This window comes from Sapajus apella, unplaced genomic scaffold (assembly GCF_009761245.1).
Source record: "Sapajus apella isolate SASKATOON/1434 unplaced genomic scaffold, GSC_monkey_1.0 scaffold2, whole genome shotgun sequence".
NCBI classification, from domain to species: Eukaryota; Metazoa; Chordata; class Mammalia; order Primates; family Cebidae; genus Sapajus; species Sapajus apella.
Window position 1 is genome coordinate 13,811,244 of NW_022436942.1, and position 26,686 is coordinate 13,837,929.

Below are 26,686 nucleotides of genomic sequence, written 5' to 3' on the forward strand. Positions count from 1 at the left end.
CCCTGGAGGATTGCCAATGCCCTTTCCTGTTCTAAACTGTGAGTTCCTGGGATTACGCCAGGAAGAGGTTTTTCACAGTGGGGCCTGCTGCCTCCTTTATTGTGATTATAGCTTGAAATTTTTTTCCCCCAGCACTTTATTATGAAAATTCTAAAACATGCAGAAAAGTCAAAACCATTGTAGACTTAACACCCATATGCCCACCATCTAGATTCTGTGATTTACATTTTGTTAGATTTGCTTTGTCATTTACCTGCCTGTGCACCCATTTCTCTGTTCATCCATCAGTCCATTCTTGAGTTATTTCTAAGTGTGTGTTTCCTTTGGTGTAGTGGCCTTAATTTATGCTATTAATTTCTTTTCCATAGAAAATTTAAAAATTAGTTTGAATGACTTTGACATCCTCAGTTGAGAAAAGCACTAGCAGTTGGGTCCTTAAGCATGGGAGGGGCAGCCTCAGACTTGAGTTCTATAACATTGGCCCCCTGCAAAAGCTCACTCAGTTGATGAGCTTCCCATAACTTAGCATCCACATAGTTGAGCTTCACGGGGTCAAATTTAAAAGTATCACTTTGCTATGCTCCCACTTAATTAAATTAGGAAATCTGTCTAAAACTTGAGTCACTCCTCTTTTTAGTCGGCGGCCAGGCAGGTGAATGCTATCTGACAAGTACTCTTTCATAAAAACTTCAGAATGTGTTACCTGAAAAGTGCTCGTGATGAATCAAGACGTCACTGTGTTTTCCATACTTCCGAAGTAGATGTTGTCCACTAGATGGCTTAGGGAAAGCAAAGTACCCGCTCAGCTGCTCTTTTTCTGGTGTGGCCAGATCAGCTGGGCCCTCTGGAACTTGAATCCATCGTGCTTATGTTGTTATTACTAGTTCTGACTTCATTTTCTCTAAATGGCTGCAAAATTTAACTGCCTAGCTGTATTTTCTTTCTGTGAATTTTATGCTCTCATATTTAAGAGAAAGAGTAAGAGAATACCAACTTACATCCCTATAGCTCTGGTTGATTATTAAGGCCTTGCTTTGGAATGCTTAAATATAAGCATCTGTTATCTATGTTCAATAAAAGAGGAAAATGAACACCAGAGAGAAATCAAGTTACTTTAGAATTGCAGGCTATCCCATGACCCTGGTAACCATCACTGAATCATTAAGCCTGACCATTGTGTGAAATTATTAAAAAAAAAAAAAAAAAATCCTGTCCCCATAAACAAAATGCCATATAAGGGAATTAAAAGCATTTTGTTACTCAAAGGAAACTAATTTCCAAGAGGCTTTACATTGAATAAAGGCATGTTGGCACATCAAGTTTTGTATAAAAGGATGCGTTTAAGACTACTTTAAAATAGTTCTATTGGTATAGTAGTCTCAAAATTATACTTCCTTAGTATATGTGCATTTCTAACAGTCCAAACCTTGTCAAAATTACTGTATTTTTGGACTACAATTGCTATTTTAAAATATTTTAATGTTTTTGGAAAGCCCATACATTTTAAAAACCAATCTGTACATTTTATGTAGCGATGTTTCTCTTTTCTAAAGTTAATAAATAACAGCATGTGTTTTAACATCACTAGCTACTTAGAACTTAAGGAAATGTACTTAGGAATTCTGAATAATGGGGCTCAAACCGTGAAGTTTTATGTGAGTCCCCTTTAAAACTTAATTTGGGAGATGTGTTACCTAAGTTTTTCTTTACTTAAGCAGAGTCAGGTTTGTTTGCTTGTTTGTTTTAGAGGTGGTGTCTCACTGTGTTGCCCTGGCTAGAGTGCAGTAGCTATTCACAGGCATGGTCATGTCACCCTATGGGCGCGAGTGATCTTCCCACCTGAGCCTCCCAGGTAGCTGGGATTGCAAGTGGGCACCACCACGCATGCTTCAGAGTCCAGTTTTAATAGGAATTTTGCAAGTAAATGAATTTTGGGTCCAACAGGTGTGGTAGTATTCAGTGTAGCATGTGTCTTTGTCTTTGGCAGTGTGGGCTCTTGGGTGGCCATCTGGGGTGTATGCATCTGCATCTCTGGCTTTCACAAGCCAGGCGGAATGGAGCCTTGCTGGATGCACGGTGTAATTAATCATCCCAGGGATGTGGGCACACAGAAAGATCAATTGCTTGCCCAGCTGAGAGGACCAAAGTGGCTTGTGTGCTCTACTGTCCTTTCAGGGAGTTGACAAATAGACATTGAAGCTATTAAAAAAGGGTGCCTTGCTGGGCGCAGTGGCTCATGCCTATAATCCCAGCACTTTGGGAGGCTGTGGTGGACAGATCACGAGGTCAGGCATTTGAGACCAGCCTAACATGGTGAAACCCCATGTCTACTGAAAATTCAAAAATTAGCTGGGTGTGTTGATGTGCACCTGTAATCCCAGCTACTCGGGAGGCTGAGGCAGGAGAATTGCTTGAACCCAGGAGGCGGAGGTTGCAGTGAGCCAAGATCATGCCACTGCCCTCTAGCCTGAGAGACAAGAGTGAGACTCTGTCTCAAAAAATAAAAAAAATAAAATGGTGCCTCTTTACCATGTGATCCTTTTAATGTAAGTATAGGAAGAGAAAAATCCTTTGATAAATTTTTTGAAAATAAAACTGTGGCCTGGCATGGTGGCTCATGCCTGTAATCTTAGCACTTTGGGAGGCCAAGGAGGGTGGATCACCTGAAGTCAGGAGTTTAAGACCAGCCTTGCCCAACATGGCAAAAACCTGTCTCTACTAAAAATACAAAAATTAGCCGGACATGGTAGCAGGTGCCTATAATCCCATCTACTCAGGAGTCTGAGGCAGGAGAATCGCTTGAACCTGGGAGGGGCGGAGGTTGCAGTGAGCTGAGATTGCACCACTTCACTCCAGCCTGGGCAACAGTGAGACTCCATCTCAACAAAAGTAAATAAAAATGCTATAGATTTTTGAGTTTCTATATTTAAGTGGTCTGCTATGGTGTAGTAATAGTCATATGCCTTTTTGAAAAGGTGAATATTGACAAATTATGTTTAGCTGGTAAAAATAAAAGATGGAGTGTAAATATTCAGTAGAAAGCAAATGGTAAGCTAGTGACTATGAACAGCCCATAAGAGGGTGTCAGTGGAAGCAGGAATGGGAAACCAAACTGGCAGTAATAAAGAAGGGACTATTGAGAGCTTTTTCTTTTTTGATGCCAGGGACCATGGCTCATGCCTGTAATCCCAGCACTTTGGAAGGCCAACGCAGGTGGATTGCTTCAGGCCAGGAGTTCAAGACCAGCCTGAGCAACATTCAAGGCTGCATTGAGCCATGATCACAGTACTGTGCCCCAGCTCTGGTGACAGAGTGAGACCTTGTTTCAAAAACAACAACAAAAAAAGCAATTTTAAAAAGAGGTTGTTTTGTAATATAAAAGAGGTCATAGCTACAATATTTTGTTATAAATTAGTAACCTATGAGGATGGACTCAAAAAGATATGTTTGGGAAAAACAGTAATTTTATCAGCCTTCCAGGACGGTGTTTCCCCCAAAGGTTTGGTTCGGAGTGGAGCCAAAGAGTCAGATTAGATGCCCTCTTAGCGTCTCTCGCTGTGATTACTAACAATGGGGCTGTGCCACCAAGCACCATGCTGCTCTGTTGGTAGAACCAGGTGTCTGGAGCTGGAATGGTGACTCAGTGCAGCAGCAAATGGGAAGAAGAGAAGAATTGGCAGCTAGGACTACAGCAGCTGGTGTGTGTTTATTTATTTTCTTATCTTGGTGCTCAGATGAGAATCACATGGGCCCATACTTGAAGTCCTGCCTGTTCTCCTCTCCCCATTCCCCCACCCCCCATCATCAGTTTAGTGCTGACAGAGGCCACCTGGCCACACTGCCTTGTTGCCCCTTGCACACCACCTGAAGCCCTGCCACCTCCCTTGCCATCCTCAAAGGGACCACCAGATGTGATTTATCTGGTTCTGGGTTCCATGAGGATTTGTGCTGTAAATTCCTCAAGCTCTAGCTCCCAACCTTCTCGCCATCATAGGCCCTTTTATTATTATTTTCTTAGATGAATTCCTTATGAAAGATTTTGTCCAGCAAGCTGTATTAAATAAGCATTAAGTTTCTCCTATTAAGAAAAAAATTAACCAGAGACATCATATCCCCTAATCAGCATGAAGTTATAGTGATAATCACATTGAACTGGTAACATTTCAGACAAAAGAAAAGGATTAACCTTTGTTAACCTAGAGTACTTCCTGCCCACAACGTTTGTCAGCCTCCTCAGCTTCCCGCCCCACCCCCCAAATATTTAAAATAGGTAGATCTCCTATTGCTGCCTTCCCAGATCTTTAAGGATCCTAGATCAGAAGCTGAGACTCTCTGCCCACAGGTTTGGATTTTATATCACCTGAGTTACCAGTAAGCTATGCTCAGATGAGTGTCAAGATCATTTTGTTTGGGTTTCAGATGTGTAGCACCTTCCTCAGGCACGTTTTTTAATGTCCCTGATGTCCTCTTTCTTGTTGGAAAACTGTCTTTTAATAGTTTTATTTTCTTGCCTTCCAAAGTACTACAAGTTGCCCAAGAGGCCCAATGCATGTCAGCTGCAAATTTAATTAAACTCGTGCTGAGAATATTATTTTTCTAGCAGAGCTTGACCCTTTGGCAAAAGTTTCTGTTGTAAAAATTTCTGTCTCCACTGACTGTGGATGAGAAGAACTTAAAATTATCTTTAGATGTTTACTTATCTGCCAAAGTGGAGGAAGGCATTGGTTAGTCAAGAACTTAGAATTTTTTCTTTTCTCATTGCAGAATCGGTATGTGTTCAATGCATGTACTTTCAAATTCTCCTAAGTACTAAGAATGTAAGCCATCTGTATATTCTATCACCTGTAATTAGCTTCAGTTGGTAATTCATGTGTACCTATTAGTACATACCTATTTTCAAACTGGGATGATTCTACATACTGATGAGTTTTTTCACTTCAAATGGAGTCACTACCTTCCCACGTAAACAAAGATTTTACTCCATCATTTTTAATAGCTGTGTTGTATTCTACTTATGGTTGTAACACATTTTTTTTTCTTGATGTTAGCCAAGTTTTTACTATTGAAAACAGTCCTGGGATGAACCTCCTTGTAGATGAATCTTTGCTAAGCCATAATTTGAAAAGCAATATATTTTTTTCTGGGAAAAATACTCAGAAGGGACTTCTGCAATATTTCTCATGACATTATTTAATAGTTAGAAAAGATCAATATTTAGATTGAAAATTGTTTTGGGAAGTGTTAGTTATATACTTTAAAGTACTGTAACAAGGTAGTGTTTTGGTCAGTTGGACATACTGATTGAAAAGCATTATTGCCTCACTTTAGTATTTAGGTTTAAATTGCCCTCTCTTTGGTATCATTATCATGCATTTACTGTATGCTTAACACATGTGAAGAGGCAAAAGATACAGAGGTTTTAACCTTGGGAGGCTTACCATTTTCTTGGGAAAATAAATTAATGAAAAGTTGAGAACCCATGCATTGCATGGCAGAATTAGCATGGTGTTGGGGTGGCACTGTGATCAGTAACTTGAAGGAGTAGCTTGCAGTACCTTGCCTCTTTCCCTGCCAGTCTGTGGCCTCAGCAAGCAGCCTCACTTTTTAGGTCCTCCGTTTGCGTAATCATGAAGTCAGGTCATTGACTTAGCTCTTCCCAGCTATACAGTGCTGTGGGAGTAAGTTTCATAACAGAAGTTGGGTACTTCTTAATTTTTACTGACTTTTAAGTAGACTACTTGTATGTATTTCATTAAAAATGAACACTTTTTCACCTGCCCTGTCTGCTTTATCTAAAATAAAATCTCTGAATATGCATTTTAACCAAAAGTGGAAGTGAATTGAAAATCTAATTACATTTGATTTTATGAAACAAATGTCTAAATCGTGGAAAACCAACTATGGTATGGTGGAAACTAACGCCCTGGCTTAGAGGGTAGCATCCTGCTCTCCCACCCTTTACAGCATGAAGGATGAGCATCAAAAAATAAAAATAAACTTCAGTAGCCTATCCTGAATTAAAAGAGACTGCATTTTTAGGCTTTTCCCCCCTAATTGTTTTAAGGTAATGTGATGTGTTACTATACTGTCCAGAAAGGATGATTTGAAGTATTTGTCTACAAGGGGGATATGCTTCAAAACCTTATCTGTGAAGCAAACAAAATCACAGTGGTGATGACAAACTTTTACTTCCACTTTGGGCTGTCCATTTTGAGGCATGGGTCTGCTACAGCCAAATTATCATCTGTAAGGTATGTAGATATCTAATTAGGGTCTACTAAAAGTTGAAAAAATGTAAAATGGAAAGCTCTTACTGATCCTTCCAGGAAGAAGAGGAATGAAGATCACAACTAGATTTGAATTCAGCCTTTCCAGTTAGCCCCAAGTTGCCTGTAGGTGGGTGACCTGAGGACATCTATGTGGCTGTCAGAATTGTGCTGTCACTTGGCACAGAGCTAAATGTTCTCCCACTTTGGCAGTTAAATTGCCGCAGAAAGCAGCTGCACTTGATGTAATTTTAATCAATACCTTGTACTTATATGTGGCCCTGCAGCCACGTGTCACTGTAGTAATCTCAGCATCTCTGACCTGAGTAAAGGACGCAGAGGCTTGCTTGAGGTTTGGTTTTGAAAATTCGCATAAGTCAAATTATATTTTAAAAGCACCAGGTAGCTTGCTGTATGACCTATGTCAGTGCAGGACATTTTCATAATGTTCAGAATGTTACTGTTAATCAGCACTGGTTCTTTGTAAGTTGAACTTTCACATGCTACTTTTTTTTAAATTAGAGAGGAACTAGTGGTCTGTCCATTTCAAATGTTAAGCGACCAACAGCTAACATCAATAACTCCTTGAAGGTCATCAGGGTTAAGTGGCTAAGGATGAATGACTGGGACCTTGCCTACATCAGCTTCCTCCCTAATGTGCTTTTGAATATTCTTGTGGGATTGATTTATTACTTTTCAGTAACTCCGTTTATACCAGAACTGCTTCAGCATCCATTTCTATAGTAGAGCTCTTCTGATTTAAGTAGAATTCATTTAAAACGCTATGCTCAAGTAATTTTTTTTCACAAAAAGAGCATACTCTTGCTGTATGAACGTAAATACATCTTTTCCTGAGGTATATTTATTCTTACTATGTCTCAAAGCAGTGATTTACCTCATCAGTAAAGCCAATTTTGAAGCTCTGTTAGGAATCTAGTTTATTCTATTCAGTAAATATCACTGGTTAGGCACTTAAAGACTGAAAGATGAGCCATCTCTACTTCATTCCATACAACATTCACGCTTTTCAGACTACATTACGAGAGAGATGCCAAAACAGAGGATGTTTGGATTGTGTTATGTTATTAGATGGTTTGTTAAAATTGTTTATTAAAGAAAATAATGCATGATCAACAATGCCCATATTTAGCAAGCCATATTAGTTACAAGTAAAACAAGACTATTTCAGCTAGGTTGGCAGAAAACCATTAAGTTAACTCAGTTTTCAATCATCTAAAATTTATTAAATCTCCCCATGGAGTGTAAGGAAGGCTCTGAATGTTAAAAAAAAAATGTATTTTCTATTTTCAAGGGGTTCAGAAGTTAGCGGGGGAGATACTGTGTGTATAACTGTGATATAATAAACTACTGTGATGAAGGAATTGATCAAATATAATGGGAACCCAGCAAATGGGCACAGGCTGGTTAATTCTAAGTTTGGAGATAATGGGAAAGGGGTGAGCAAAGCGAACTGTTCGAATCCTGGAGGAACGCGTGTTGTGTAGAGAAGGCACGTGAGGGAGACAGCAGCATGAGGAAGGTTGTGGCCGTATGAAAGCAGCTATTTCTGGGAATTAGAAAAATCTTTTGTGACTATTTGTAGGCCAGTCAAAACCCCACGTGGAGCCTCAACCACCTGACACTAGACATATAATGATTCTCCCTTGTTACTAAAAGCGGGTGCTGGTAACATTTGTTGCTCTTCAAGGCTGCCAGGCATGTCCTCTGGAGCCTCCTCATAGGGTTGGTGCTTCCCTTCAAGACGGTGGGCAGAATCACGTCTGAAGAATGCCTCTGTATTTAGGACTCTTGCTGGGCTACTGTTGGGTACACCTGTATGCTGTGTATCCAGGATTGAAGGAGAAGTGGGAGGGACTTTGCTTCTCAGGTAAAACCTGCTGGGATTTGGCATGGATGGAGGTCCCAGGTGAATTCACTAAGGACCACAGTTTTTGCTACAGAAAAGGTAATAATGAGGCATGTGATCCCTCATTTGCTGGTTGGATCACATAGATATTTCCTGCAAAAATTCTGCTAAGCTATGCCCCAAACCCTCTGACCATTCCTGATTGAACCACCCAAGGAGTAGAGCCAGCACTGGAGCAGACAGCAGAACTCCTGAAGGTCCCATGTGAGACAAAGGGCTGAAGATGCTGCAGGCACTCACCACATTTGCCAAGAAATAGCCCCTGAAACCCCATGCCAGGTTTCTTTTGTCCTGAGGTTTCTAACTCATTGCAGTTAAAAATCATCAGAGTCCAGAAGGCATCAACTCTTAACAACCAAAAACAAAAACTGCACAGAGGCAGGGATGGGCTGAAAAGGCAGGTTTGCATGAGATTGTGAAGGCTCTTGTATGTCATGATAAGGACCTTTACAGCATAAGCAGTGAGCAGCCACAAAGAATTTGTTTTAGTAAGCAAATATTGGGAATGACTTGGGGTTTATGTTTGGGAAAAGTAGCAGATATGGGAGTAGAACAGGTGAGGTACGATGGTGGGATGAAGAGGTGTTGTTGGAGGCTTTCTAGATGTAAAGCTAATAGATTGTGGGACTATTTGGGGGTAAGGAGAGATGTGAGAGACATCTAGTGGATACCTTTCTTCGTGTAGGCACATGGGAGGCTTACACTTCTCTGCTGCCTTTGTAGGTAGATGAGTCCATGTGTGACTAGTTCTGGCCAATATATTTTGAGCTTAAATGAAGTGTCTGTTCTAGGCTGATGCATGTAATTGTCACTGGAAGACCTTCTAATATTGTCTTCCTCTTAAATGATCATGGAGAAGGCTCTGTGTTTCAGATGGTACAGTTCACAGGTTGGTGAAATGTCACTCTGCTGAGTCACTGTAAGAAGGACAGTTGCCTTGCAGGATCATTTTTATCTGTAGTGATCAACCTCTGTTGTACTAGGCTACTGAGATCTGGGGAATGTTTGTTACCACAGAATATCCTGTCCTAGCCTGACAAATACAGAGGAGTCGTAGTTTGAAGCGTAAACTTGGAGATAGACCCTGCAGGGGAAAAACAGGCTTGCTTTATTGTGTTTCATATGTATTTAATAGATGCCACCTGAGGAAAAACCCTGCACCCATGCTGGGTTAGAGTTACGTAGGTTTTCTAGTAGGATTCCTTAGAGCTTTTAATATATTGTGTTGTCTTGTGCAACTCTAAGCTGAGCGAGAGTACGTGTTGCTTCTTAAACTTATCTGACTATGAAATCCATTCCCCTCCTCTTTTGGTAAGTGTACTAATTCATATTTTGAGGAACACAGGGAAATACCAAATTAAGCCATTGTAATTGTCTACACATGAAACTAATTCAAGAAGAATCCTAAATCAGGAAGAGTCCTGGCTCTGGAAAGGAAGGGCAGATTTGAGAGGAGGATTGGCATGAGTGGGATTGATTGGATATTTTTTAAAATGAAGACAAAAGAGTTCAGATTGTAGGCCGGGCGCGGTGGCTCAAGCCTGTAATCCCAGCACTTTGGGAGGCCGAGGCGGGTGGATCACGAGGTCAAGAGATCGAGACCATCCTGGTCAACATGGTGAAACCCCATCTCTACTAAAACTACAAAAAAAATTAGCTGGGCATGGTGGCGCGTGCCTGTAATCCCAGCTACTCAGGAGGTTGAGGCAGGAGAATTGCCTGAACCCAGGAGGCGGAGGTTGCGGTAAGCCGAGATCGCACCATTGCACTCCAGCCTGGGTAGCAAGAGTGAAACTCCGTCTCAAACAAAACAAAACAAAACAAAAAGAGTTCAGATTGTTTCAGCATATCACCCTCCTTTCCAGTTGACCTCCCACCAGTCCCCACAGTGCCTCCCGGATGACTTTCCTTTCTTCACACTGTCAGTCCTGTTTCTGCCCCACTCCGTGTTGGCAGAGGGCCTTACTTCCCGCCTTTCCGAATCTATCCAACACAAGTTCCTTTTCCCATCCTGCTTGGGACCTCTTTAACGCCATCCCTCTATGCCCACTATCTCAGATGGAGAAATGTCCTGACGGATGTTAGCACCCCACACAGCACACTTGAGTTTTCCGTTTCTTTCATTTGTTGTCCCAGCATCCTGTGCCTCCCCCCCCACCATCGCTTTGCCTCTCCCACAGATGTGCTAAGTCATTGCTATTGGGTAAAACAACACACTTCCTCTTCCAGGCTGCATCACCCCTTCAAGTTACTGGGGATATGCTGTTGCTCCCTTTTAAAGAAAACCTTTCCCTCCTTGTCTTAGTTTGTGTTGCTGTAGAGGAATACCAAAGGCTAGGTAATTTATAAAGATAAAAGGTTTATTTGGCTTACGATTCTGCGGGCTGGAAGACTGGGCATCTGGTGAAAGCCTCAGGCTGCCTCCTCTCATTGTTGAAGGTGAAGGACAACCAGCATGTGCAGAGGTCACATGGTCAGAGAGGAAAGGAGGTGCCAAGCTCCTTTTAACAGCCAGCTCTCAGGAAATAATAGAGCCAGAACTCACTCATTGCCATGAGGATGGCACCAAGCCATTCTTGAGATATTTGACGCTATGACCCAGACACCTCTCACTAGGCTCCATCTTCAACATGAGACTTGGTGGGGACAAACCAAACTACAGCCCTCCTTTATTTCCTTCCTTATAGAAATGTATATTGGGCCAGGCATGGTGGCTCTTGCCTGTGATCCCAGCACTTTGGGAGGCTGAGGCCAGTGGCTCACTTGAGGTCAGGAGTTCAAGACCAGCCTGGCCAACATGGTAAAACCTCATGTCTACTAAAAATACAAAATTTCCAGGCATGGTGGTGCATACCTGTAATCCCAGCTACTCGGGAGGCAGGAGAATCGCTTGAACCCAGGAGGCAGAGGCTGCAGTGAGCTGAGATCATGCCACTGTACTCCAGCCTGGGCAACTGAGTGAGACTCTGCCTCATCAAAAAAACAAAAAGTATATTGAATGCTTACTTTGCCAAAACTTGTCTGGGTCCTAGGCACACAAAGACAAGACAAACCTCTTTCCTGAAGTTGTCTAGCAGGAGTCCCATCCAGCCGAACAAGCCACAGCAGAAAGGCTTCCCCAGGACGTGAGCCAGGAGCTGAACCATAAAGCAGCCAGCCAGACAGTGGAGGGCTGGAGAGGAAAGCAAGTGTGGGTGCACCTGAGAAACTGTGGGTGCTCTCCATGCATTGCTTCTACTTCAGTGCTACCGGTAGTGACTTTCTAGTCACTTTCAAAATTGACTCATCTTCCGCATCCTTCCTGCAGTTGTCTCTGCTCTCCTCTCTTACATGAAGTCTTATCCCTTAACTTCTGGAGACTCTTTCAGGTTCTTTTTCCAATTTTCTCACCACATTACTTTTTCTTTGTAAATCTCCCTTAAATACTGATGTTCCCCAAGCTTTCCGGAACTTTTCCTCCCTTTCTTCCCCATCTTCTTTAACAATTTTATCCATATCACTTTCTTTGGAACTTGAATTTACTTATAGCCTTGCCTCTCCCTTAAGCTCTCCACGGGGTCCTCTCTGCTGTGATCATTCCTTCACTGTGCCTGCCCATAATTTGCGTGAACTTGTATTTCCGTTTGTTCAAAATGTGAGTGTAAATTATAGAAGCTGTAAAGGACGTGGTGAATACTCCCTGCCTATGTATCATCTACAAGCTAATGGTTTTTGACAATGCTAGGTGGAAGCAGTTGGATAATGCTGAGGTCTCACTGTGTCAATACCTAGGAACAGCTGGGGAACAAATCTAGTTTCAGTTTCTAGAACTGCGTCAGTCTGTTAATAAAATTCTCCTATAGAATTCTCTTGTAGGTACTGTGGGAGCATGGATACATTCTCTTGTCCAATTACATTATGGTGGATTCTTCTTGTGGTTAATTGCCAGGTAGTGAGTTAATACCTGTGTTTGTCTTACTAGCTTTGCAAAAGGAGAAAAGATTGTGTTTGTATATTGATTCAGAGTTACCTTCTGGGATGTCATAGTAGAAAGTTAACTACTCTTGTACATTGTGTCCATTTCTGCCAAATCTCTTGTGATGGACATTAAGATGCTGCTCACCAATTATCAATTTCAAGTCTCCTCCTCCTGGGCACACTGCTGTTCCCCTCCTATTCCTCCTGCCTCAGCAAGGGGTGACCCTCCAGATTGTGGAAGCCCTGTCCTCGGTGAGAGAGGAGACATGGAGCCAACTTGAAATGGACACGTGGAGTGAGTGAGAAATAAACCTCTGTTACCGCCGCCATAATGCAGCCCACAAGTTTTATCAGTACTTAGAAAAGTGAAGTTAATGGTTTGGGGAATGAAGGCGGTTCTAGATTTTACTATCCTATGCAGTAAGTTGGGACGGTGAAGAAATAATTTTTTCTGCTAAATGAATGTTGTTAGCTTCATAAGTAGTTTTTCATATGTTATCTGAATTTCTAATTAGAGTCCTTTCACACAATCACCACTTTGTTGCATTGTAGGCTCTTAAGAATATTGTGAAATGGATGCCTCATTTCCTTTTTTAATTGAAAGGGGGAAACAGGTGAGTTCCTCAAAGATTTAGTAAGGAATGTCAGCAGATATTGCCAAGTGTCGTGGAAGACTCTGGGATTTAACAAGAACCAAGACAAAACCTGAGCCTTTAAGAATTAAATCTAGCAAAGGAAATAAGCAACGAAAGGACCGGGCAATAAGGGGCGTCACTGGCGTACACACGTGTGAGGGACAGGCTGCGAGGGCTACGCAACCTGAGTTCTGGTTTGGGGGAAGTTTTCCTGGGGAGATGACAGTGGTTCATTTCTTCAGCCAAGATTATGTTAGACATCCAACCTACTGTGTGACAGGCGGTGGGGTGGATGCTGGGGATGCAGTGGAGGGAAAGTATGGTGCTTGCCCTTGCAGAGTGCACAGGCAAAGCTGAGACCTGAAGGATGACTGATTAGCAGGAATCAGCCGACCCATTCTCTGAAAGCAGAAACTGAGGTGCAAAGCCTTGAAAATAAGTAAATGCTGAAGTCGAGAGATGAGGTTCAAGAGGAGCTGGGGACCAAAGCATGATGCCCTCACATACTGTAAGAACTCCAAATGGACTTGTCAGGTAATGCTGACTTGTACATTTGGGTAATTAAGTGACCTTAAATGAATTGTACAAGATAACACATTTCTTGGAACTCTGATATGGAAAAAAAAAAAATTTTTTTTTGAGCACTACCTTTGATTAAAAATGTGTTAAAGTCAAAATTGCCTTTTGGGACATTAAGGAGGACTTTTACGTCACAGAGTTTAAAACTTTGACAAACTCACGTGATTTCAGATGTTGTCATATTGTTGGGGAAAATATCTTTCTGATGATCACAGTGCCACTCTGCTCAATTTGTACTAGCCCTGCTCAGACTTTGGAGTGCATGTAGGGAACATATATCTGATACAGATATCATTAGACCCCCTGAAGAATACCAGTAGTTTGTATTACTTCCAGCTTTTGAGGCTTTTAGCTAATCTGCTTTCTAGTCCTTGGGAAGAAGGTAGTGGTGGTGGGATTTCATGCTCACTGGAGACTTTCTGTCCCACATTCGCTTGTTTTTGTCCCCAGTTTGGGGAACCTGCCACATTGTAGGTGCTCAAATGTTTACATAATTTTTGTTTTGTTTTTATCATGAATCTTTAAACTTTCCATGATTATTTAACATTTCACCTGTGAGTACTTTGTGTTCTGAACTGCAGAGTAAGCTTCCTTGCCAAAAACTGCTTTGTATACCTCAGATTTCTGGGCTGGTGTTCTAATGGCTTAGTCCGCTTCTTCAGATAAAACAAGCATTGCTAGAGGGAGATAACGTTTGCTAGTACAAGAGGCAGGAGGTGGTGACCATTTTTCTTATCATGAGACATCTCTAAGCCACTGCTAAGCCCTTCCTTCATCAGATAATCCTCTCAATCATGGTGTGTTAGCCTGGATAAAGTGCTATAAGTCAAAAGGATGTAGACATAAAAGGAATTTTCTCTAAAAATTGTTGTCACAGGCATCAGATTTCTGAATCCAATGTGCTAAATTATTTTTATGTAAATGACCTAAATATATTGCTTCATAAAAAAAGAAATAGAGAAAATGGCCAAAGAATTAGTATCTTTCTCTCCTTGAATGCCCTCCTGCCAATACCTGCCTGTGGTTTTGTTACTGAAGAGTTCTTTCGAGGGACTGATAATCTTCAGGTTACTCAAACTTTTCCAGAACTACAAAAGAATACGATTAGGCACATCTTAAACTGATTAATATAAGTGGACATAAGCATCCCAATGCATTCACTTAATCACAGTTTGATAATGTGACCCACAGCACCTCATATGGTCTTGTCTCTTTCCCATTTCCCTCCATCCTCCCCTCTCTCCTGTGCTCCATCCACAGTCATGCTTTTGCATCTTCTCCAACCTGTTGTCAAGCTTCTTCTCCACTCCAGGCTTCTCATGCATACCGGTTCCTCTGTGGAGAATGGCCTCCCCACCACTCTACCTGGTAAACTCCTGCTTAGCCTCAGGTTTCAACTTCAACAGCCCTTGCTTGAGGAGGCCATTTCTGAACCCAGGATCAATTACCAGCTCTCTACAATTAATGTTATTAAAACCTCCATAATCTGCATCACAATAGTTAGTATTGTAATTACGTCATTCTTCAATTCCACAATGATATCAATTATATAATATACACGACCGACTTGCTTTAATAATAGTTTTAAGATTCATTCTTTCATTCACTACCACATGAGAAGGTGGTGTTTTAAGTGCTGGGGAAATGGTGAGCAAAGCAGTCTCTGCCCAGAGTGAGCCTCTATTCTAGTGGAGGAAGCAGATAATGTACAAATATCTGCATGTCGTGTGATGACAGCTACCTGTAAGTGCAGGGAAGAATCCGAAGAAGAAAACAGACCAAAAAAAGAGGGACATGTTCCTTTACGGAGAGTGTCAGAGAAGAGCTCTCTAGGGAGGTTAGTTGTTCAGACCTGAGTGAAATCAGAGAGTGACACACATGAACAGATGGGGGCTTAAGAGTGTGTCGGCCAGCGGAAATCAGATGGGCAAAGATACCAACATGGCGTTATGCTTGTTGTGTTTGAGGACCAGCAGGGATGTGCGGATGGCTGGGGAGAAGGGAGCAAAGGAGAGGGAGATAGGAAATCGGTCCAGAGGAGGTCAGCTGCCTAAGGCCAGTGGCCACTGAGATGAGAGGTCAGTGGGAGGTTTTGAGCAGAGGAAGGTGGGAAGTTGTTTCAGAAGGATGGCTTTGGCCACGATGTGGGAGGAAAATTGTAGCTGGCAGGGGCAAAAGCAGGAAAAGCAGTTGAAAGCTTTTGCATTACTCCAGGTTCAAGATGATGTCAGTTTGAGCCAGGATGATAGTAGTGGAAGGAAAAAATGTAGTAGGATTCTGGTTATAGTTGGAAAGGAAAGATGGCAGGATTGATTGGTGAAATGAATGAGTGAGAAAAAGAGGAGTCCGAGATAATTCTGGATTTTCAGCCTGAGAAACTGTGAATAGTGTTTCCATTTTCTAATACTTAAGAAGCCCAGAAGATAGAGTGAGGTGGGGGACTGGTGGGAACTGGTGTAGTGTTGTCCTTAAAAGAGTGGTCTCCGCAGTCCGTTCGCCCAAGTTCCAGTTCCAAATCAACCCCTCTTCAGGCAGATAGTTAATGCCAGTTTGTTCATCTGTAAGCCACAGATGAGTCATAACTGTGATAAGTTGCTAGTGAGGATTAAATAGATATGCGACAATGTGTATCTTAGATTTAGAAAACATGATCAATAGTTATTTGTAATTATTTAACATCTACCCACTCTACTGGAGGCTCCTTTGGGGTTTGGTCTGTGTCTCTTGTTTACTGATCTATTCCCTGCCCTAGCATAGACGTGGCACTTAACAGGAGTCCATTGCTTCAGGTGGTTGCAGCCCCAACTATGATACGCACCACGCTTTGGCCTCTCAGCCAGCATATTTGTGCAGTGGACGCCTGCCCAACCTTATGTGGCATTCTTGGTTGGTTTTCTCTGCTTGCATAGTATTCAGAGTGCAGAGAGTAAATAACTTTTGGTTAGTAAAAATATGCTTTTCTTGGGTAGGCTTTTAAAAATGAAATAAACATAAGCAAAATTCAATTTCTAATGACCTGTCATGCATCCATGATTGTGGCTGTAAGCAAGTTAATAAGAAAGTTGTCCTCTACTCGTCCTCAGTACTTTTTAATCTTGTGTACTACATTTTAAAGTAAATGGAATGTTAATTTCTCTTCTGCCTTGAGCTTTTAAAAATGATCTTAATTGATGTTGCAGTCATAGCTTCAGAGGCTGGTTTTAAAGCCTTAACATTCTGTTTTGAATGTAGAGAGAGATTATAAGGACAGTCGTGGGGGAGAGGGGTACTCTTTCTGTCAGCCCCTGGGAGTTGCATTTGTTGTTAGGCACCTTTTTCCAGACCTGAAACAGAAGGGCAGGCTGGTATGGAGAGCTTGTCACACATGTGTGACTGGTAGAATACTTAGGATGAGTTCCTCTTTCTGATACAGGCACACATTTAAATTCTCCAGGTCATACAGAGCACTATTGAGATTCAGGCTCAAATGATGCAGCCCTCTATGTAGTGAGTACTTACTGGATAAACAGAGAAGACTTAGACTAGAACTTTTTTATGCTGCTTTTTTGGGAACTGAGTTTCAGAGTTAAGGTTTTTGACTTGGCAATTCATTTGAGAAAGAACTGCTGACAGGCAGTTTCAGTAAAGAAATGGGGCAGAGAACCCAAAGGCAGCATGGGACCGTGGAAGAGCATGCAGGGTTTGGTGGCAGACCTGAACACAACTCTCAACACTCAAATTGCTCTGATGAACTTGCGCAGTTTGCTCATTTCTGCAGAACTCCAGTTTCTCCATTTCTAAAATTAGGGTAATAATATCCATCTCCCAAGAATCATGATGATGAAATGTAATGATAATGGAAATCTCCCTCTGCAGTGCCTGGCACATGCTGGTGCTCAGTGAATGCCATTTGCTTTCTTGCCTTTCCCCCATGAGTGAGCATTTAGATTGCATGTATTAGATGGTGAGGGGTGGGAAGGACAGGGAGAGAGAACTGTTGAAAGAATAATAGTAGCCTTTCAAAAAGAGAAGCATTACATTTGCAAGGAGGGTAGTTACCAGGGATAAACCCAAAGATTTGGAGGTGATCGATCTTGTTTGGTTTGCCTCTTCTAGGGGCAATGGGTTGATGGAATCTTAAGAGCATTTCTCAGCTCCACTTTCACCCCCTCCACATCTGGAACTTCACCATTTTATTTAATTGCCCTAGGTACATTAATATTCTTCATCATTTTAGATTCATTTTAAAGCTATAGCAGAAGGAACGTGTTATTATGCTATACATGTCTGATTGCATTTACACAACAAACTGAAGCTAGGTTCTACTGTAGTTCATTTCCCATATCCTGCTATCCTACTTTTAATAGACAGGCTATGGAAGAAGAACTCTTATCAACTGTGTAGCATTTCTATCTCATATCTTCTTCTACCTTTTGTTTCCCTTGGGGTCATTGTGATGGAAGAAGTGGATAACTGCTTCTGAATAGTCTTTCACGTGGAGAAATACATTTTACTTCTCTGGACATCCTGTTGGTGACCCACTTTATGTATTCTTTATTGTCCTAGGGGGTTTTGTTCATGGAGAGAAGCACCTGCTACTGTTTGTAATTTCACGCTCAAGCTATTAAATCTGTATCTAAAACCAAACTTTGACAGTTTCTGAAATCTGTTTGAATGTGGATTACTGACTTAAACCTTTTAACAACTTAAACTGCAGTGATGATTCTTTTGAGCCCCCAACACTGGGAACAGCACACAAAGATACAGTGATTATGAAGCATATAACATACTCAAAGCTGTCCTAAAATACCAGTGCCGTGGTGGTTCATTTGTTGTCCTTAAACTTGTCCGTTTACTTTCCTAAGTTTGTGGCAACATGTATTTTGATAGTGTCCAGTGTTAGAGCAATGTGCATTTTGAGACTTTTCTAGGATATAGTAATACGGCACTAGTGCATTTCCACAATTACAGAAACTTTATTGGAGCCAGAAAGATAGTCTGATCAGCTGATAACTGATCTAGTTATTTTTTACCATCTCTAGCTTCATCAAATCGAAGCCACTGGTCATCTGGCTAGGATCCATTTTATATTTGTCCACCATTTGTTACATCAGTAAGATTTAGGAGTTCTACTTTGCATACGAGTTCTAGCTTTTTTGCACCTTGGTGCTTCTCCCAGAATGTTTTCTTTTCCAAGTTTTGCTTGGCTGGCATCTCATAGTCCATTGCCCTGTCAACCTAATCTTTGCCTGGTTCTTTGCATCATCGGAAGCTACCATATGCTCTATTACTGTCTCCATTAGTAAGACATGTAAGGGGTGTTATCTCCTAGGATATGAGGGGTGAAGTCTGCGGTTAATGCACCTCTTAGAACATTTAGCGAATTCATCATCTTGACACGCTTCGATTTTCTTTTCCCCTGGTTTGTAAGTATGTTAAAGCCTTCCTGTTATCATTCTGCTCTCTATCTTAGCGAGAACTAGTGTTACTAAGTTCCCAATGTTCACTCTTCTCTACTTAAACAGATAAATATTTAATAGAAGAAACAAAACACCAAGGACTCTACCATTTATTACAATAAAGTGGAACAGATACCCTCCTCCCTTCTTTTGGGTGGTAGCACCTGATTATGTACTTTATATTAACTTTTTCTTGTGTGGATATCATCATGAAATCACGTCTTTCACATTTAAGTTGCCTTACTATTTTTGGTGCCCACAATGTCCCGTCTTGGCCAGTGATTTGTCTTTTCATCGCGACCCCTGAGTTCTGTGAACACCTTCTACCTTTCTGCTAGCCACAGGATGAGCCTTGTGGATCCTTAACTTTCCCCACCCCAAGATATGGAATTATTCTCTAAGAAACCCTGGATTCTTTCTCTGGAGAACAATTTTACACCTAATTCCAGGTGCTAGTTTTAATTGACAAGTACCTGATGCTCACTGTGTGTGAGATACTGTTCTGAGCTCTTTACCCATACTGTCTCATTTAATCGTTGAAACAACCCTGTGAGATGGGTAGTGTTGTCATTGTCTTACAGATGAAGAAACTGAAGTTCAGGAGAGAGACCTAGCTTGTCCAGGGTCATACCATGAGTAAGTGGCAGAGCCAGAATTTGAACCCAGAGAGACTGGCTCTGAAGCCCCCTCTTAGCCACTACCCCTGTTATTAGGAGTGAGTGCTGCTGGCTTGGGAAAAGGCTGCTGTGGCTGTTAGGCTTCTTCTAGGTCAGAGCTTAAAAAAAATGGCTTTGAAAGCTTATAGTTTTGCATTGATTTTTTTCTAAGGAATTAATATTTCATATACTAAGATATTGATTTTTGGCATGCTGCTATTTTATATACTGATAAGGAAAAAAGATGTTGCAGTCTTAATTGTGACACAGTATACATGCTGATGGGCCTGGGTGACCCCTGAATAGGTCACACCAACCTCCGTAGCTTTAAAATGTCTTTATTTCACTTCAAGAGCAGAAATTCCCCCTGCCTTTACTTTCATTGCCTGGCATCTGACAGCAAATATCTCATGACAAACCATATGGCACAGTTCTATTAGTAAATATCTTCCATTCTTAGAAGGGCCCATGAAACCGTTGGGTGCAGCATTGTAAGAAAATATGGGATTGTGTTCATTGATCTATAAGAAATATTTACAGGGAGTTTGAGGTCAGCCTGGGCAATATGGAGAAAGCCCTTCTCTATGAAAAATGAAAGAAAATTAGCCAACCGTCATGATGTGCGCTTGTGGTCCCTGTAACTTGGAGGCTGAGGTGGAAGGGTTGCTTGAGCCTGGGAGGTGGAGGTCGCAGTGAGCCAAGATCATGCCACTGCACTCTAGCCTGGGCAACAGAACTAATTTTGTACCCCACAGCTCTGTCTGTGGGCTTTTTATTGCTAGATCACTTTTTGTTTTAATGCTGAATGTAATGTAGCCTTTTTGAAGGTTTTCTCAATGGTATCTCAGCTCCATACAAGACATACCAATAGCGAATGTAATTCCTTTGAAGTGAAGGCACTATGAACAGCCTTAACCATTCCAACTTTGTATTATGTTTCTCTGCCCTGTTCTTTTTATGGAAGGAGGTTTCATCAATCACTCAGATTTACTATTGCAGGATAACTCCAAAAAAAGAGAGAGACTCTTTCAGAATGTATCAGTCAGTAATTAGATTGAATATGAACATCAGTGTACACTGACTTTTAAGGCTGCTTTTTTGTTTCTCAGTTCTCTTCTAGGAACTGATGCCTCCCTTACAAATATGTTTTGACTAAATGTTTGTGTACAACCTAGTTATTGAATAACATTTATTGAAATGTTCAATGCTTTTAGACCCCAGATGCCACTCCCCTGCCCCATGACAACTGGACATTGTACTGATTACTTAGTACATAAAAAGTTTGCAAATCTTAAGTAAACTTAATCATTCACGTCTTACATTTTCTGCCATTGAAGGAAATGGGGGTGGGGAGTAATTTCCCCTCAGGATGGGATTGTTTTTCATCTTTTGTTGTCTGACTGTATCTAAAATCACAAAGTTCTTGTGCTCAGTGGTTAAGTGACACCTGGCCCTCAGGCCTGGTTGTTACTTAACCAGAATTGATTTTATTCATCATTGTTATTTTCCTGTCCCCTTCCTTCATATATCACAAAAGCATTAAAATATGGAGGATGAGATTGCATCAAGGGTGGAAGTCTTAAAATAACATTTCAGAGTATTTCTAGACTGTGCATGTGCTTGACTTCCTGTTGCTTTGTCTTTAGCCAAGCTCTGTGTTCTCCTTTTAGAGTTTTTGCCACTGACATGCTTCCACCCCTTCACCAGCTGTTTTATTTTAATCTTAAAGCATTAAAGAAGCTTTCAGACTTGATGTGGATGGAGGCATGTCTAAAGAAATGAACTCACTAGCTACTTCGAATGGGAAGAACTTAGAATCTGGTAATATCGGAATGCAGTGGCTGTAAAGCCGGACTTTTGCCAGTGTATTATCTTTTCTGTCCGTGTGTCTCAGGAGGGGGCCACAACTCATCTTACAGAGTGAGTTGTCCATGTTGTGGGGAATATGATTGTGTCCTCCGAAAACCGGCAATTTGGGTACTACCTAAGTACCTCATAAAAAAGCATTGCTCAAATACTTTGTCTTGTGGTGTTAATTCAACCCATTTGATGGGGCAGTATTCCATTTGCCATAAGACAGGCCTGTATGATTGTCTAAACTGTGGCTGGATGTTTCGGATCACAAGTGGGCCCTCCGTCTAGAGTAGGGCCTCACTCACTGTAACTCTTTCCCCTGTCATTAGTACTACTCAAAATTATTACATCATGAGAGCCTCAACCCATTATCGAACCCTTCAGCATGTGCCAGGCGTTGGGCTGAGGGTTATACATATATTATTTTAATTAATCCTCAAAGTAATTCCAAGTCACGATTGTTACCACGTAGAAGAAGAACAGGACCCTTAGAAGTTAAATGACTTGTCCAAGGCCTCAGCCAACAAGGGGAAGAGTCAGGATTCTGACCCAGACTGGCCACCCCCAGGGCTGGGGATACCCCTTGACAGCCTTCACAGGCTGTGCTGAAGAGGGCTGCGTCCTGGGGTCGAGAGCTTTGTCTGGAAACTGTTCTAGTGCTGGGCGGTCACAAACAGTGCCAAAACATCTCAACTTTATAAACTTTTTAAAAAATCCTAAATATTTTTAAAAAGCTTTTAAAGTGCTTCATATATTGGTTAGTCACCCCTCTCAGTTGGTTTTAGAAGAACCCTTTAAAGTAGGCAAACCATGTTACTGATAGATTATTTCATATTTGTTTTCTGCCTTATTATCCCATTTTATTCTAACCTTAGAAGCTATGTCAGAATTAGTAGCCAGTAGAACCTGCCCTTCTTGCCTTCATTGGAAACCAAGTCCTCCTTGCCTTTGCCTCCTGCAGGTTTAAGCACACATGGCATTCGAGAGCCCCAGGGATGCCTGGACAAGAGGCTCTTTCTGCTCAAACCTGCCTGTCGGGGACTTCGACCTTGGTACCTGAAAGCATTTTAATAGTCATTAATTGGCTATCATGTATAGGAAGGACTTTCTTTACCTGTTAGGAATGTTAAGAATGTGTCCCACTTAGAGAATAGCTCTTCTTTTTAAATTTAACTTGATAGCCTTAACAGCAAGTGTACGTGTGTTAATATGTTGCACTTTTGTAGAGGCAGTGTCTATGAAGATGTAGATAATTTTAGAACAAGTGCTATTGGCAGTCCCCCTCAGCACAAAAACATCATTTTACCCAAAAGGCCTCTGTTGCCTGAAGGCACAAACTGCCAACATCTTTGGCTTGCCTCAGATTTCATCTGTGAAGTGGCAAGCTTTTTATGAAATAAGACAGTAAATTCCATTATTAATGATATTCAGTCTTTTCCTCCAATTCAAGAAACTTAAAATAGAAATACGAGAATGAATTGAATTTGGTTGCTGATAATTGTCATTTCATTGTTTTAAAGGTAAGCTCACCTCCCAAGGGTTCTGAAAAAGTGGAGATTGGCTGCTGCCCACTGGGGACATATGGTATCAGTGAATGCTAATATTCGTTGTGCAACAGAATGCTCTTGCTGCGATTGGAAGGCACCAAACTCGCAGGACTAGAATCTCTGCTGTGTTCTGAGCAAATGCCATGATGCAGAAACATATCAGGTTACGTGGAAATAGAGGCGGATGGCTCTTTGTGAGTTCTCTATGTTCCCAGAGCTTGTCTGGGTTTAAGTGGTGATGGCTGTAAGGCCAGAGAGTTTAGAGAGGACGAGATCTGAGATGTGCCTCAGAAATTATATCACAGCACATGGAGATAGAAAGAAGTAGGGGCATTGAGAAAGGCCTGCTCAAATTAGTCCTTGAACTCTGGAAGCAGAATGTATAAGGTCAGCATGGCAATTGGGTAGTGATACCTTGAAACCAGAGACCAGGTCTTAAGTCCTGTCTGTACTATGTCCCTTGTGACACTGAACAGTTTCCTCCCCTGACCTGGGTTCCCTTTTTGTAAAATCAGGAACTAGTGTGAGGATTAGGTTAGGTGATATAAGGACAATGCTAGCCTGTAGGAGATGCTCAGAAGACGTTAGTACCTCCTCCACCCCATTCGTTTCCACATAGTCCTTTCCTTTCTTATCCAAATGAGGAAGTCAGCATTCAGAGAAACTAAATGGCTTGCCTGAGTGGCAGAACTGAGACCACAGCTCTTTGTTACTCATTGAGCTACTGTAACAAAATACCAGAGACTAGGTGCTTACGAACAACAGAAGTTTCTCACAGCATTGGAGCCTGGCAGTCTGTGATCAGGGTGCTGGCATGGGCCCTCCCCTGGGTTGTAAACTACAGACTTCCCACTGTGGCTACATGACTGAAGGAGGGTGAGGGAGCTCTGTTTTAAAGGGCACTAGTCCCATTTGTGAGGGCGCCACCCTCATCTCACCTTTGTAATACCATTGCCTTGGGTGTTAGGATTTCAACATATAAATTTGGAGTGAACATAAACGTTTTCTATTGCAAGCCTAGATCACTTTAGTCCTACTCTCCAAAGTTGTAATGCTTTGCCAATATATGGGGCTGGGCTGGCATGGAAACCTAGTGAGGACTGAGGCTGTTTGAGCTTTGTTGTCTTTACAGTTGAGTTCAGTTGTGTTTCTTTGCAAACAAATAAAGGCTGTGTATCTGTCTCAGCAAAGCTGGCCTGCTCTGTGGTTCTCCACTGTTAGTTAAGGGGTCCATTTTAAAATGTCAAAGCATGTCCTTTTTAAAGAGACGGGTGTGTCTCTGAGGTTTTTCAGTCAGACTTCTTGTAAACTTAACCATTTCCTCATTGATTTACAATCTAGTTTCAGTTATGTTGAGTTTAAGTTTTTAAAAATCATGTATGTTTTTAGAGATGAGCGTCTTTCTATGTTGCCTAGGCTGATCTCAAACCCCTGGCCTCAAGTGATCCTCCCGCCTTGGTCTCCCAGGTAGCCGGGATTACAGGTGTGAGCCGCCAGGCCCAGCTTGTGTTGGGCTTTTTGCTCATCAGTTGTCATGGGCACCTGTTGCCTTTTTGTTTCTTTCCTTAGGCTGTCAGATAGCTACTAAAAAATACACATATACATAAGCATGCCTAGGAGTTTTAAGGGGAAAAAGTAGTCTTTTATAATACCATTATCCTATAATGTATCTGCTTAATAGCGTGATATACTGTACACCTTAATTTCTAAATTAAGGAGCAAGAATATGACTGTAATAACATGTATTACTGTTAAGATGTACTACTGTTCTCAGCTTCACATGCTGATCTTTGATTACAGTTCATCTCTAAGGGTGATCAATATCCCCTGACAACTCATGAGAAATCTTGATGTCTGAAAGCCTTTCAGCAGCCTTCCCGGTGTCTGAACCCAGTGGACGGCTGCTTCTCTTTCAGTGGAAGGTTGACTTTCCTGTTTTTTTCTTCAGTAAGGAGTAGAGGGATACACAAACTTGAATGCGTGTGAATTAACAAAGATGATTGCCACAGAGCCAGAGATGATCAACTTTGAAGCTTGAATGAGTCACGCAAGCATTCAGTAATATGTTTCAGGAAGTTGTTTGGAGAAATTTGGGTTGGTAATTATCAAATAAATTTCTACCTCTAACTGACTGCCTTCTTGAGGCTTCTTTGCAAGTGTGCCTGTTTTCTAAATTTGGAAAAAAAAAAATGTGTATTTGAGCCCTGGAAAAGACAGTCTCTTAGCAACACGTAACAACGAAGAGGCACAAATTAAGAAGCGTGTCGTGATTTGTGTATGTTTTCACTGTTTTGAAAACCACCCTAAAAGTAGGTATTTTTTAAGCTGTTTATAACATTTGGTAAATTTAACCTAAAAAGTATCAAAAACAGGAGTGGTGTGTGTTTGCTTTTCAGTGCCTTTTTTCCTTTATCTCCCGACACTGAACACTTTTGGCTACTTGGAGGACATACATGGGTGTTCATAATTAAGAATTAATTAAAAGTGTCTGCTTGGAGGACTTTCTGCTCGTACTTAATTAACTTATTACCTTGATAAGCAGATGGATCATTTTAAAAGAAAAAACAGAATTCACTCTCACTTTAGACATCTGCAGTAATTCATTTAATTAATCTTGGAAGCATTTTGCATCTATTATGCATCCGTTGTTGAGGAAATGAAGAAGTGTTTATTGTCACCCTTTAAGGGCGATTATGTGCTGTAGTTAACTCCTTTGCTTGTGGGGTATTAGTGGCAGCAGAAGGGGAGGATCTATAGTGACTGTGTTTCCCAGGCTGCACAGGGCTGGGCTATACAGCTGGTACCCTGGCTACTTTAGGCTAAGGGTCAGTTTCTTCGTCCAGTCCTTCATGCTGGTGATAGGCTGTTTCTTTCTGTATCCCTGCACTGTCCTTCACTTGTGATGGACTGGCTTTTTCCACTCCATTATCCTTCTGTTCCCCACATCACTTCAGTTTGGCAGTAACCCATCATGGCTTCTCATGGTGCTCTCTGAGAAGTCACTGCTCTCCTGGCTTAGTTCCCACAGCCAGTTGGCAAGACTTTTAGAGTCTTGAAAGAGATCACCTGCTTGACCCAGCTAAAATCTTTCAGCCAGGCCACCAGGTCCTAGGTAGATTGTCATTCCAACCCTGGGTGTCCTTCATTGGGATCCCACAGTATTCCAGTTACTGGGGCTGGCACACACAAGATATACCCATACATGCTTCATCAGGGACTGAAGTCTGGGCAAAGGTCTTACAGGATATGGACACCTGCTTGGTAGGTCATTATAGACATTGTATTGTCTTAATCCAAGGCTCCCATAACTGTCTATTTCAGACTCTCCACCAAAATCATTAAGTGGTGTGTCTTAAAGATTTGGTGTTGAATTTCCTTTATCTATTCTTCCATAAAAATAAATAACATTTAAATGAGTCCCACAGATACTGCCTGCCTGAGGCTGTTATTAATGCATGTGGCATGAGTTGCAAAGTGCTGTGGTTTTATTTTATTTGCTTTTATAATGGGGAGGGCACAAGTGAGTGGGAAAAAATCACTGGCCAATTTTTTAATGCTTGGAAGCAAACATCATTGCAATAATTAGCTGGTAGTTCACATCATCTGAATGAGCTAGTTTATGAAACACAAAGAAGATAGACATTTTGTTATCAAATGTAGCTGATAATAGAAATGCATTTCCCTAGGCTACTGATTCTCTAACTTTAATGTTATCAGAATCACCTATGGGGCTTATTAAACTATTATTTGCTCAGTAGTTCTGGGTAGGTCCCTTAGTCTATTTATTTTGTTATAAATGAATACCTGAGGCTGGGTAATTTATAAAA

At 41.5% G+C, this 26,686-nt stretch overlaps 1 protein-coding gene across 2 annotated transcripts in view; it reads left to right on the top strand.

Annotated features, from left to right (window-relative positions):
• The window catches only part of PPM1H (protein phosphatase, Mg2+/Mn2+ dependent 1H), a 291,024-nt gene that overhangs the window by 10,605 nt on the left and 253,733 nt on the right, over positions 1-26,686 (top strand). The gene's annotated exons all lie outside the window — the stretch shown is intronic.